This window comes from Urtica dioica, chromosome 2 (genome assembly GCF_054948205.1).
Source record: "Urtica dioica subsp. dioica isolate 48M chromosome 2, U.dioica_male_clone48M_v1_H2, whole genome shotgun sequence".
Classification (NCBI taxonomy): Eukaryota; Viridiplantae; Streptophyta; class Magnoliopsida; order Rosales; family Urticaceae; genus Urtica; species Urtica dioica.
Window position 1 is genome coordinate 32,152,780 of NC_142757.1, and position 14,146 is coordinate 32,166,925.

Below are 14,146 nucleotides of genomic sequence, written 5' to 3' on the forward strand. Positions count from 1 at the left end.
AAAAAAAACAAAAAACGACGAACCCTAAGGAGAGAAAATTAGAATTGAAAAAGGAAGAGGAAGTGAGAAGGTTACGAGAAAGAGAGAGAGCCCCAAAACACACTCTCCCTTGCATTTTGACTTCGATCGAGATTTTGCCACAACTCCATGGTTAGTTCTTTTTCAATCTAATCGCCTTCAAACTTCGACTCCGACGGCGATATCGTTGCAGGCTCGGGCTAGAAGCCCTCTCCTAGGTGAGCTTTTTTTTTTAAACAATGAATTATAAGGTATAGGAAAATAGTAAAATCAAAGTATTAGAGAAGTGTGATTTGGCTTATTGAATATAGAGGAATCACAAGAAAAACCCAGGTTCTTAATCGACGTTAATGTTTGAATTCATTTTCGGTGTCTGGCTCAGCAACGTCGACTTTCTCCAAAGTTGCACGGAGGAACACCACTTCGTCTGATCCATCGAAAAGGACATCACCAACTACTACTCTAATCAAGCATGAGTTGGTATTGATTTGTTAGAATATATGGTTGATTTATTTCTCTCCTTAGAATATTACGTGTAACTTATTCCAGAATATAAGAAATTAATTAGGGATACAGATTTTATTTTATTTACTCCTAATTAGATAAAATCTCCTTGATTTTCTCTAGATATTATTTTTTAGGCTATATAAATACACCATCAGGAAGTAATAAAATTATTCAATTATTTCTGCAAACATTATTTTATGATATCGGAGCCTACTCTGAACACCTTCCTTTCTGTTTTTTTTCCAAACACATCCTAATTTCTTTCCTCTTCCTCATCAAATAAGATGACAGACACGAGTGAAATCTCCAGTTCAGCGACAAGCTCAAACCCTGTTCCACCACACCAGATAGAAACCAACCCTTCCCTCATCATCACAATTCACAAATTAAATGGCCTAAATTTCCTTCAATGGACTCAATCTGTGAAATTTTTTATTCAAGGGAAGGTAAATTCGGGTATCTTTCTGGCATCACCAAACAACCAGCACAGACAGATCCTTCCTATCCACTATGGGAGATGGAAAACTCTATGATCATGTCATGGTTAATCATTTCAATGGAACAGAAAATCCGGAAAACCTACCTCTTCCTGCCCACGGCCAAATCTGTGTGGGATTCAGTTGCCGAGATATATTCTGACTTAGGAAATGCCTCGCAACTCTTCGAGCTGAAGAATCGCATCCATGACACCAAACAAGGCACATCCAGTGTGACACAATACTTCAACACCCTCACAGGTCTGTGGCATGAATGCGATTTATTTAACTCGTTTTCTTGGAAGTGCACAGAGGACCAGCAGATGATACAAAAGATGTTGGACAAGGATAGAGTATTTGACTTTCTCGCATGGCTGAATACCGAGCTTGATGGTGTATGAAGCCAGGTCTTGAGCCGAATCCCGTTTCGCAACATCCGAGAAGTGTTTTCCGAGGTCAGACGAGAAGAAACTCGGCGCCATGTCATGATGAATGATCAATCCCCGTCTCCCTCCACTCTCGAGTCCTCGGCACTCAACATTAATGCCTATGAGTCCTCATCAAGCCAATATGCAAAGAAGAGCAACAACCGGACATGGTGTGATCATTATCAACGATCAGGACACACCCGTGAGTAGTGTTGGAAGATTCATAGCAAGCCTCTGGATTGGAAACCCTTAAAAGCTTCTCGAGATGGCAAAGCTCTCAACACCACTGCGTCAGACTCATCAAAATCAATCGGCGCTTCATCGGAATCAAAGCTCTTCACCAAAGAGCAACTAGAGCAACTGATTAGTCTCATTAATTCCTCTCAGCTAAGTAGTACCAACATCCCTTCCACTTCATATATCCGGAAAAGGTAACATCCCACTAGCCTTAAGTGTCAATAGCTACTCACCTAATTCATGGATCATAGACTCAGGAACAACCGATCATATGACCTTCAATTCACTTACTTACTCCTCATACTCACCAAGCCTAGGAAACCACAAAGTTAGAGTAGTAGATGGATCACTATCTCCCGTAGTCGGGAAAGGATCAATAACTACATCCCCGGAAATCACACTCAAATCTGTCTTACATGTTCCCAAACTTTCATGCGATTTATTCTCAGTTAGTAAATTCCTATCCAAACATAATTGTGCGATTTACTTTACTCCAACTCATTCTTGTTAGGAATATTACCCACTGAAGATAAATGATTATTGAATTCGATAAAAAGAACACTGTAGCATTTATGATTAGTGGGTAAATTCATATCCAAACATAGTTGTTATTAAATGAAAAAAAGAAATAAAAAAACGTCAGCTTGACTTACCTCATTCGTCTGACTCGAGTATGGTTACCTAATAAATCATCATTTTATTGATCCTTTTTAAAAAATATCTTGTTGTTATTATATCTTGTGTATTGTCTTGATTATATCTACTTTTTTATTCTCATACGTAATTCCGATTACGAAAAACTTGCTCGTGCGGCTAGCGTGCGGAAGAAGAGGACCTTGCTGTTAAATGAAAAAAGAAATAAAAAAAACGTCCACTTCTATTGTGCGCGGCCGCTGACTCCGGTATGATTACCTAATAAATCTTGAATTTTTATCCTTGTTTTAATATCTTGTTATTATTATCTCCTGTGTATAGACACATTTAAATTTTTACAAAACTTCGGCTACTACAGTTCTCTTAGAAATTGAGTACTCTTTTCTGCAACTAAACTTCTTTGTTTTTGCTACTTTTCTCATATTTTTTTGTAGATACAGTTCATGATCGCAGCAATTGCACAGTCTTGCATTCTGGTAGGGTTGCTGACTTGGGTATGGTTACCTAATAAATCATCATTTTGTTGATCCCTTTTAAAAATGTCTTTTTGTTATTATATCTTGTGTATTGTCTTGATTATATTAATCTACTTTTTTTTATTATCATACGTGATTCGAAAAAATTCCGATTCCGAAAAACTAGCTTGTGCGGCTAGCGCGCGGAAGAATAGGACCTTGTTGTCAAATGAAAAAAGAAATAAAAAACGTCAACTTCTTTTGTGCACGGCTGTTGACTCCCGTATGATTACCTAATAAATTTTGAATTTTTATCATTTTTATAATATCTTGTTATTATTATCTCATGTGTATTGTCTTGGTTATTTTTTTATTATTAGAATTATAGAGGCTAAAGTCTAAGCACTTCCTTTCTTAATCTAAAAACAAGCTTTTAATATTTATTATGAATAAAAACCTGGTCATGTCACTGTCATTTAAACTATTTAATATGAAGTCATGTGATTTTAATCATATAGCTCATCGAATTATTATATCAATCTTCATTGTGCTTTTAATTTCAAAGTTAATATTTTGTTATTATTATCTCCTGGGTATTGTCTTGGTTAATTTTTTTTTTATTATCAGAATTAATGTAACAATCATTTATAGTTTTAACCTCTATATATACACCTATTTGAAATTTCAACTTATATTGCATACGGAGTGTATTTAAAGTCTACAACTTAGCCTCATTTTCTGTGATAGTCCACAAGCAAGAGCTATTCCATGGTTCGACAAACTAGCTTTCATATTTTCTATATACAAACAACGTACACTTCTTGACTCTCTGCGGTAATAAATAAATAACAAATTATTATACTATGTTCTAGGCCTAGAATTGAAGTGGATATAAGACTCAACATGGCTCATATCAGCTACTCTCTTTGGACCAACTGCTGAAAACATATTCTCATGTCTAGCAACGGACATCGTTGATGCAACATCAATGGTAAGTCACAAAGTTGGCCGAATTTCATATTCTTTTACTACAGCGTGAAGACTAGTTCATGTTCGTATTTCTTAATTAGGCTCCTAATCAAGTGCATCCACAGTCCTTTTAGTCCTTTTATGAGCTATCACACAAGAACAACTTCCTTGTGTATATCAAAACTCCAAAAAATGATATGCCTAATGCCATGAAGACAAAGTTCACGGTTGTAATTTTGCTACTGAAGAACCTAGAGAAACTGGACATGACACTCTGCCCAACATCTCAACATCTCTTGCACTCACTGAACTAGAATCTGAAGAACAAGATAATCCAATCATTGTTCCAAGTTAGACAAAATACACAGAATCGAATGAACTTTTCGTTCCAAAATCCGTTGAGAAAGATCAGGTCATATCTACAACATCCCAACACGAGGCACAACAAAGTGATGGTCACTCCTCCAAGGTCGGTGCTTCTAACCGTGAAGGTCTGAACACCAAGCTCAAGAAAAAGCCAAAAATTGAAAAAAAAAAAAAAAAAACCAACTGAAGTGTTACTTTTGTTGAAATCAAACTATGTTTTTTGATGACTTGCCCTTAAATTCACTCTTTTTTATTATAGATGTAGAATGTGGGCTGCTTTTGAAGTTTTTTTTTTTTTGTTTTTTTGTTTTTTTTTTTATATTGTATTATCTAAATGTTTCTGTTATCGATCTAGATTTTGCAGGTATGTCAAAAATCGATCGTTGGTTGTATTCTGAACAACATTTTGAACTTGAAATGACAAGTATATATTTACCTTATATTCATGGTATTTAAAGTCTCCATGTCATTTACTTCATAGTTTCTCAATTATATATATGTACAATTATGTTCAAATAATTGGTAAGTGCATAGTTTTGTTCATTGCAAAGCTATCTTGCATTGCCCATCAGACCAAAATTCTCATAATTGATACCTATTACTTGAAGCTCCTAAAAACGATTTTGAATTTCTTCAAACTTACTCGTATACATTATACGATCATTCGCGCGTAGCGCGTAGCCATTACTAGTATATATAAAAAAAATTCATTTTCTGGGCCTCAAAAGTGGAGAAATATCAAGTTTAGACTCATTAGTTGAAAAATATCTAAAATTGGATTTTTTATCCAAATTCGGACAAAAATTTAGTCCATTTTTCTATTTTAAATCATTAAGTTTCATCCGACTCCATCGGAATTCATCCGAATGCATCCGAACTCATCTAAAATCATCTTAAAACTTTGAATTTCATCCGAATTCATCTGATTTCATCGGAATCCATCGGGAAAAAAACATAAAATCATCCGAATGCATCCGAACTCATCTAAAATCATCTTAAAACTTTGAATTTCATCCGAATTCATCTGATTTCATCGGAATCCATCGGGAAAAAAACATAAAATCATCTTAAATCTTCGAATTTCATTGTAAGTCATCGTAAATAGCTATGCATTTCATCGGATTTCATCTTAATTCATCGGATTTCATTGGAAAAAATTTTAAATTCAAAATCTTAACTTTTCCAAAACCGATCCAAATCATCTAATTATCACTATAATCATTATTAAAACCATGTTACAACTATTCAAACATGAAATAAAAACAAAAATATTACTTTTTTGTCACTCTTTTGAGCCTCAGAATCTTAAATTTGAAAGAAAGAAAAATCATTTTGAGTGGGAGAGTGAAAATGGAAAAATAAGCTGAAAGGGCACTTTTGTCCGATTTTTGTCAAATGTCCAGTTTTAGATATTTTACAATTTTGAGGTCTAACTTTGACATTTCTCCACTTTTGAGGCCCAGAAAATGAAATTTATCTATATATATGCAAATTTGGGAACTTGAACGGTATGGGTGAACATACAAAGCTATATATACCAAGGATCAAAATCTCGTTACCGTTACTGTTCCGAGGTTCAGAATTTACTGGTAACCATTGGTATCCGAAAGGAATACCGTGGAAAGTAGAAAAGGAAAAAAAAATTGTGCCGTTGAGAATACCGTTAAATACCGTACTTACCAAAAGGAATGTAGTGAATAAATATTTAAAAAAATCCATATATAACATAGGATAAAAATTGAAAAAATCTACAATAATAGCTCAACAAAAATCCGATGCAAACTTAATGACATAGTTCAATACATAATACAAAATCAAAATAATGATGATATTCATGTTAAAAATCAACTAATTATACATAAAATTTCATATTCTACAACTAATTTAACAAAAATAAAAAACATATTCAAATCTAAATCGTATTTTCTAATGTAACCAAAAAATTGAAAAAAAAAATTAAATACAAACACCAATTAAACACAATAATGAAGTTAGAAACTAAGAATTTGAACTAAATCATAAAAAACTAACGACAAATTTCGTGAATAGCACTAAATATCATCAGATTTTAAGAATTGTCGGTATTTGACCACTTACCAGTAAGTTTCCGTCGGAATGTGTGAAAATTTGTCTAAAAACAATAGGAAAGTGGACGGATTCCCCGGAAAACACCGGAAACTGAAACGGTTTCCTTGGAATCCAAGAAAAAACAGAAAGTGAACGGTTTTGTACATATCGATACTGAAACTTTGAAAAAAACGATTTTCGGATTGATTTTCGTCCGATTTTCCCGAAATTTTAAACCTTGATATATACTAAAGAGGTACGATGTAGTTAGAACAATGTTTTTCCTATCCAATAACAACTGCAGTATGGGTCCCATTTGCTCTTTATTTAGCCACTTATCACATATTATAATTAACAAAAAACAACAAAAAAAAAAAACTTGCGGGCCCAACTGACATTTGTTAGAGGTTGCATAAACTCTCGCTCATATCAAGATATTCAACATTTTGGTTTAGTCTCTCCTAAAAAATTGAACAAAACAAAAATCACCGTTATAAGCTAGCGATTGGTATTAAATATTCGTAAAAAAAAAAAAACATTATAATTGAAGTACTATAATTACTAGATGTTAAATTAGATAATAAAAAAAAAACCTATATTTTGTAACTATTATTAAAAAAGTCATCAAATATTAAAATAAGTATATAACATTTATATTTAGCTAATAATTGTTATTTATTATATCATTTCCCAAGACAAATTTGAATAATAAGAAAAATTAAACAACAATTTATTTAATTACTATAGATTTACATTCATGTTAAACTTCATGGTATACCCTGAAAGTAACTAAAATTATGAAGAATTTATTTTAACGTCACTGGGAAAATACACAATATAAATCACCAAAGATTGTTAATATAAACGAAACAAATTCAGAAAACGTATGTATAGTTATGATTAACTTATTAAATTATCAACATAAAGATTATATACACTAAATTAATACGAATGATATATATATACTAATCAAACTGTATATATATATATATTATATATCATCGAAAATAAAAAAAAATGCATGTTATCATATATATATATATATATATATATATATATATATATTATTTTAGACACATCACACATTTATAACTTCTTATTATTGTATTTTAATTTGAAAGTTTGTTTAAAATTTCAACCACTTTTTCATGTGGTTATATGATTTTCTATACGAGGTAAATTTAACTAATTATAATTATGGAAATAACGAGAGCTAAAATTTAATATATTGATAATTAAATATAATAGCAAAGACAAAAACGTGTATGTATATTATATTATATATATATATTACATATATATATATGTATATATATACATAAACGGGCTTGTGTATTTGTCTGTTAATTATCAAATAAATTGTTGTTATTAACTTCATACAAATTTAATTTTTTTACCAATGTATTATTTTTTTCAATCGATTTGTAGCCACGCTCGGGTACCTATCTCGTAACCTCTAGTATTCCTTCATTGTTTTGATTTCGAGTTGATATGGAATTGATGTGCAAATCATCAATGAGCAGGGAAAGTGAAGTGATGCACGTGAAGATGACATATTCCATTCAACTCTACAAAACAAAAGATGTGTGAATTAAATAATATATTTTCTAATAAAAATTTATAATCTTTAAAATCAAGAAAATATATATAAAAAAATCAAAATTTGTGTGAGTAAATATTAACAGTTAAGCACAAAAATAGTACATTTTAATGTACTAATCACAACCCCCAACCAACTTATTGCTAGTTTATAGCAATGCAAGCGAAGACCAGTCATGTCATAGAAAATATTTACAATGTTGCTTAAACAATTCAATCAAAGAGATTATTAAGCATCAAAATAACAACAGAGTGTGTGTATGTGTACATCTCAAACCAATCATTTTACCACAATGCTTGATACAAAATAACTTTGAACAACCTTCAAGTGTCGGCCTCGACTTCATTAATCCTCACGGGTATTGATTATTTTGTGCAGGCTAGAATTCTCTCTTGTGAAGTCGGAAATGAAAGACGACACTCAAAATATGTGAAAGGCTATTTTTAAGGACAACCGAGCAAACTAAAATTGATCACAAGATAGAAAAATCAACCGCTAAGAGCCTTCCACCAACCATACAACAAATTCAATATTGAGATTTCTTCACGACTAAACACGGATATATGCACAAATGATCTAAGAGCCAATATAATAATTCATCACTTTTTTCAATTTTTTATTTTTATTTTTATTTTTGCTTTTTTCTGCTTTTTTTTTCTTTCTCTTTTTTTCCTTTTTTTAATGAAATAAACAAATATAAAATAAAAGAATACGATTTATACGGAGATAAACTCACACAATCGAGATCACCTTTAGCCTTGCTAGAAATTTAGTCAAGAACACAACTCATTCTCACAAAATTCTAGAAAAAAATATGAGAGGATAAAATGATATTATTTCATTAATATTCGGAATAAAATATGTAGTATCCAAAACCAAAGCAAAACTTCTTAATTATAGTGTTTTAGAGGTGGCAAATAATAAAGGGAAAATAACACATTTATACCCTGTGTTTTAGTGAAATGTCGAGTTTAACCCTCGGTTTTCAAATATGTCGAGATCATACCCTCTGTTTAACTAAAATGACGAAATTATACCATCTGTTTAACTAAAATGACGAAATTATACCCTGAAATAGACAACAGTGTCACGAATATTCTTTTTATTGACTTTTCATTGACGTTGACTATAATATTTATATATAAACACCAATTATCTTTATTCATTCGCGCCATATATGTAATTTATTTAAAAACTAAAAAATAAACAACAGTCTCTTAATTGTGAAGAACACAGAAAGAGACAAAGGGTTAAACATCGATAGTTGATAGTCATCAAAATCGCATATTCGAACAGAGAATCCAGGATTTAGAGTTACAATTCAAACACGGAATGAAGTCATCTCTTAGGAGGTATGAGTTTTATTATTTAATTTCAATTTAAGGCTATTTTTATTTCAAAATTGAGAATTTGGAAGTTAGAGTACTGATTAGATTTGATTTGGTTTTTCTTATATAAGAGTTAATATCAATGAAAGAGATATTTGTGACGCTGTTATTCATTTCAGGGTATAATTTCGTCATTTTAGTTAAACAGATGGTATAATTTCGTCATTTTAGTTAAGCAGAGGGTATGAATTTGACATTTTTGAAAACTGAGGGTTAAACTCGACATTTCACTAAAACACAGGTTATAAATGTGTTATTTTCCCCATAATAAATAGGAAACTAAATACTACACACATAAATATTGAGTTTCAGAATTAAAAATTGCATTATTTTGGCTGATTCTGGAGGCCAACGTCAAAGCTAAACGGGAAAGATTTTTTTTTCATCTCTTGCCATGTGCTGTGGGCTGTTTTGCAGCTTGAAAAGAGAGATGACACGTGGCACGATCTGATTAGGAAGTGCCTTAAATCCTTGCTTTTGATTGGGCAATACCTTTGACAACTTCATTACTTGGTGGAGGAGTACTTTCCGCTTTTATTTGTGGGTTTGATATGGAATTAAATTATGTTTATATGTGTTTATATTGGATTAACTAAATTTTAAATTTGTTTAAAAAAAATCGAAAAGCAAGTAATTATTGTTATGTGTGTTTTTTTAATTATGGAAAATCTAGATTCAAAACAATGATATTCAAATCTTGAAGAACTATTACAAATGAACTTTGAATATAGCGTTTGCCATGGACGAAAAATGGTCAAAGTTTTTCACTCGCCTTCTGTCACGAATCTAACGAATCTAATGATACTTCGATTTACTTCTTGAGAAATGTGAAGGATGAAATTAGGGATAGGGAGCATATGATATTTGTATATGATAGGCACCAATGAATAATTAATGCAGTCAAGGAGATGTATCCTAACCGTGAACACGGTTTTTGCATGCATTATCTCCTTGGTAACTTGAAGGCAAAATTCAAAGGGGACATAACAAAGCAAGTCAAGTTAAAATTTTAAGCTGCAACAAAGGCATACGATCAGCCGAAATTTGAGAAATACATGTGCATGTTGGATCTTGAAAGTCCAGAGATACGCTCTTACCTGGAGAAGGATGTTTGGTCCTATTTTCGTGAAAAAAGGTACGAAATCATGACGAAAAATAACGCGGAGTCATTGAATGCGTTCAACGTTAAGCCTAGAGAGTTTCCTATTTCAAAGTTGTTCGAATGGTTCTGACAGAGAAGTCTGGATGGTGTTATGAACGTAGAGAAACGGCAGCAAAAACAACAACATTGCTCACTAAAGAGACCTAGAAGAAACTAGAGATGAACTATGCAACAGCTTGTGGAATGGCGGTATGTTGGTCATTTTTATTATTTTATATACTGTGTAAAAGTGTAGACATATATGTCTACAATTACTGTTATTTGTAGACATATATGTCTACAATTATGGATAATTATCGACATATATTTGTAGACTTAAATGTTATTATTATTTTGCTGTAGGTGAGGCCGTCCTCATACCTTGAGTTTGAGATAGGTGATAGAGACGGGAAAACATGGGCTGTGAATTTACACGAAAAAAGATGCTCATGCCGTGAATTTCAACTAGACAATTTCATATGTCCTCATGCTATTGATGCACGCGGAGTTCGTAATCTTCCAGTTGAGGGCTATATTCGAATTAATATACTATAGAGTCCTTGAAAGTGAGTTATGCAGGTGTACATCATCCTCATGGTGATATTTACACCTAGATTATTCCCGCCAAGGTCTCGAATTTTGTAATTGAGCCCCCGACACACAAATCACGTGCCACCGGTATACCGAAGAAGAGACGGATACCTTCTCAAGGGGAAGAGATTATTTGAAAGAAGTTTTCGCTATGTGGAGAAGTTCATCACAATCGGACTACCTGGAACAGTCATGTTCCTTTCTCTGAGAGGAATTATTGAATTAACTGTTTGATGTTGGAGTGTATTTACTGAATGATTTGTTTTGGAACTTGGAGTTTATTTCCTCTATTTTTGAACTTGAATGCAAATTATATGTTTGAATTTATTGCATTATGTCTTATTAACATCTTGAATGCATTATGTGTTATAAACGTCTTGAATGCCTAAATTAAGTGTTCGGATCTAAATTTGGAAAATTATCATATTTGTAAACAAATTGTAGATATTGGTCCACTATTGAATAAATTAAGGAATAAAATTGTACACGTAGGTTATCGAAAAATGATAAAAGTGTAGAAATTGATGTCCACAATTGAACAAATGGTAGACATTAAGGAATAAAATTGTAGAGATAGGTTATGGACAAATGATCAAATTGTAGACATTGATGTCTACATCCAATATATTGTATAATTGACACATAGTTATAAAGTTTAACTTCATACAAAACCATACCAAAATATAAAAATAGTTCTAGAATTCAACTTCATACAAACCATATAAAAATATGAACAACCCCCATCCTAGTCCAAATCAGTAAGAAAATCCTTGTTAGATTCGTAATTGATCGCAAGTTTCACCGATCCATGATGGAATAAGTGTATCGTGAGCTTCCGCCTATACATTGTCATGAGGGATTGATCTAAAACATACAGGTGTACGCCGTGGGTCAAGAACTCAACTGTCTTGATCACGAACATGCAAAATCCCATCTGTAAATATATATGTTAGTATAGAGTGTAAAAAAATATTAAATACACAAGAATTCTAGTGGAGGACATTACCCATTATCTTGTTGTGGCATTTCATCAAACTCCACAACGCTGAATGCCGCTGAGCTTGTGTCTATGATGCCTAATTGGTCGAAAGCACTAACAAAACAATGAAAAACCGGGATGAATTCGGCGAGTTTGAGCACGTGTTTCCTCACAGATTTTCTTCTATTTTTGTTCTTTGACATCAAGTCATAGATTGTTAGCTTTCGTGACCGACCATGAATTACCACAAGGACCCAGTGGGACAATTCCTTGATACAATAACGTACGTACGTAGATATAATCAATCTCCACCCATGGTCATGAATAGATTTGACACTCATTATCAGCACTAATGTAGCCCAAGATGCGATATTGCTTCTTCCAGTTGAATTGTTCCTTGTCGGTGCACGCTTTCCATTCATCATACCCCTCATTGGCGTAACCATAAAAAAGACGTTCATTATGGTGAACTTCTGTGAAAAGTCACTATACTTTCGCTTCTAGGCCAAGTAGTGTATGACAATGTCTACAATTATATAAAATATAGACATAGAAGTCTACACTTACATAACTCTAGACATAGAAGTCAACAATTGCATAACTGTAGATGTATGTTAGACTATGATACATAAAAGACTTACGTCCTCAGTCAGCCATGCCTCCGTCGTCCAGAAGGCATAGAAGAAGGTTTTGCTCGTGATGGTTACGACGCTAAAGGTCCAATTTAAAGGCAAACTCTCATTCTCCTTCTTGTACATCGATATCTAGGCGATAAATATTCTGGTTTTTTCTTCAAGCCAAGATCAATCTAATTTTCTATTATAATTATGTCTTCTGCGGATGGCGTTTGGAAAATAGGAGAGAACAAGATCCTTGAGGGTCGAATTTGATTTTTTGTGAACTTCTGGTATGGTCGTGGCATAGGAGTCGGTGTGAACCTGTACGAAATTCTCATCAACAGAGGTTATAAATAATGTCTACAATCTACATTGTTCTGCACTTGTAGACATACATGTCTACAGTTTCCTGTATGACTACAACAACTATAAACTATAGGCATCTATGTCTACAATTACATGTAAGAAACCCAGTTTTAGGTCTATAATTACTAAAAATTTAGATATGTACCTATTTGGAGGTAGTCTACTTCTCGGTTTGTGAGGTGAGTCCTCAATGAGAATTTGTTATCCTCTTAACTTTTTTACCTCATACAACTCATCCTCAATTTGCGCTCTAGTTTTGCCTTATGAAACCGTGCCAATATACCATATTCAGCTATCATCCCATGCCTCTTCCTCAAGCTGCTTTTCCTCACGGTCCATCCTTTCTCCTTTTTTTTCGATTTCGTTTCCGAAGAACACACAGGATGGACATATTCTTCCTCATCTATCTTCCTGATCAACTTTCTCTTTTTCCTTCTCTTTTATGTTCTCTTCTTTCTTCGCTTCTAGATTGTCCTCTTTTTTCTTCTTCTGGATGGTCTCTTTTTTCCTGTTATGGTTTTTCTCCATTGTTCTCTTCTGACTTGTCTCTGTTATCCTCTTTTGACCTTTATCTTCTTGATCGTCTTTCTTCTCTTCTTTGTCCTCATCGCCTTTCTTTTCTTTTTTGGCATGGGCTTACCGGAGACATCGCTTGAGGACCTAAATCCGGAGCTGGAAGCGAACGCGGTGACGGCGCCGTTTAGGGTGTCACTAGTACAAAAAACAGCATTGGGTGCGATTTTTTTTCGCACCTAAAAGTCAAAAGTCGCACCCAATGATACCTTTAGGTGCAACTTTTCCGCACCCAAAAGTCCGCACCTAAAGGTCTTGGGTGCGAAAAGTCGCACCGCACCCGATGGTCATGACTTTTAGGTGCGACATTTTTAGGTGCGACTTGTCGCACCCAAATTCGCACTCATAAGTCAGAAAAATGATGCTGAAAAAGTCCGCAGGAAGGCCATTGGGTGCGACTTTTCGCACCAAAAGGCCTACCCGCCAATCCTTTGGGTGCGAAACGTCGCACCCAATCGCCTTCCAGCCACACCATTGGGTGCGACTGTTCGCACCCAATGGTCTTCCCGCCAAAATTTGGAGGGGAATAATATCGACCTTTGGGTGCGAAAATTCGCACCCAATGGTATTCCCGTGGACTTTTTCAAGATGACAGACGGAACGCACGACCTCGCCATGATGATACCATTCTGTGTAGCCCGGGGTAAGCCCTTTGTTTAGCAGATGATGCCTTACAACCCCAATGTCGTGCCATCTCACGTTGTTGCAAGACTT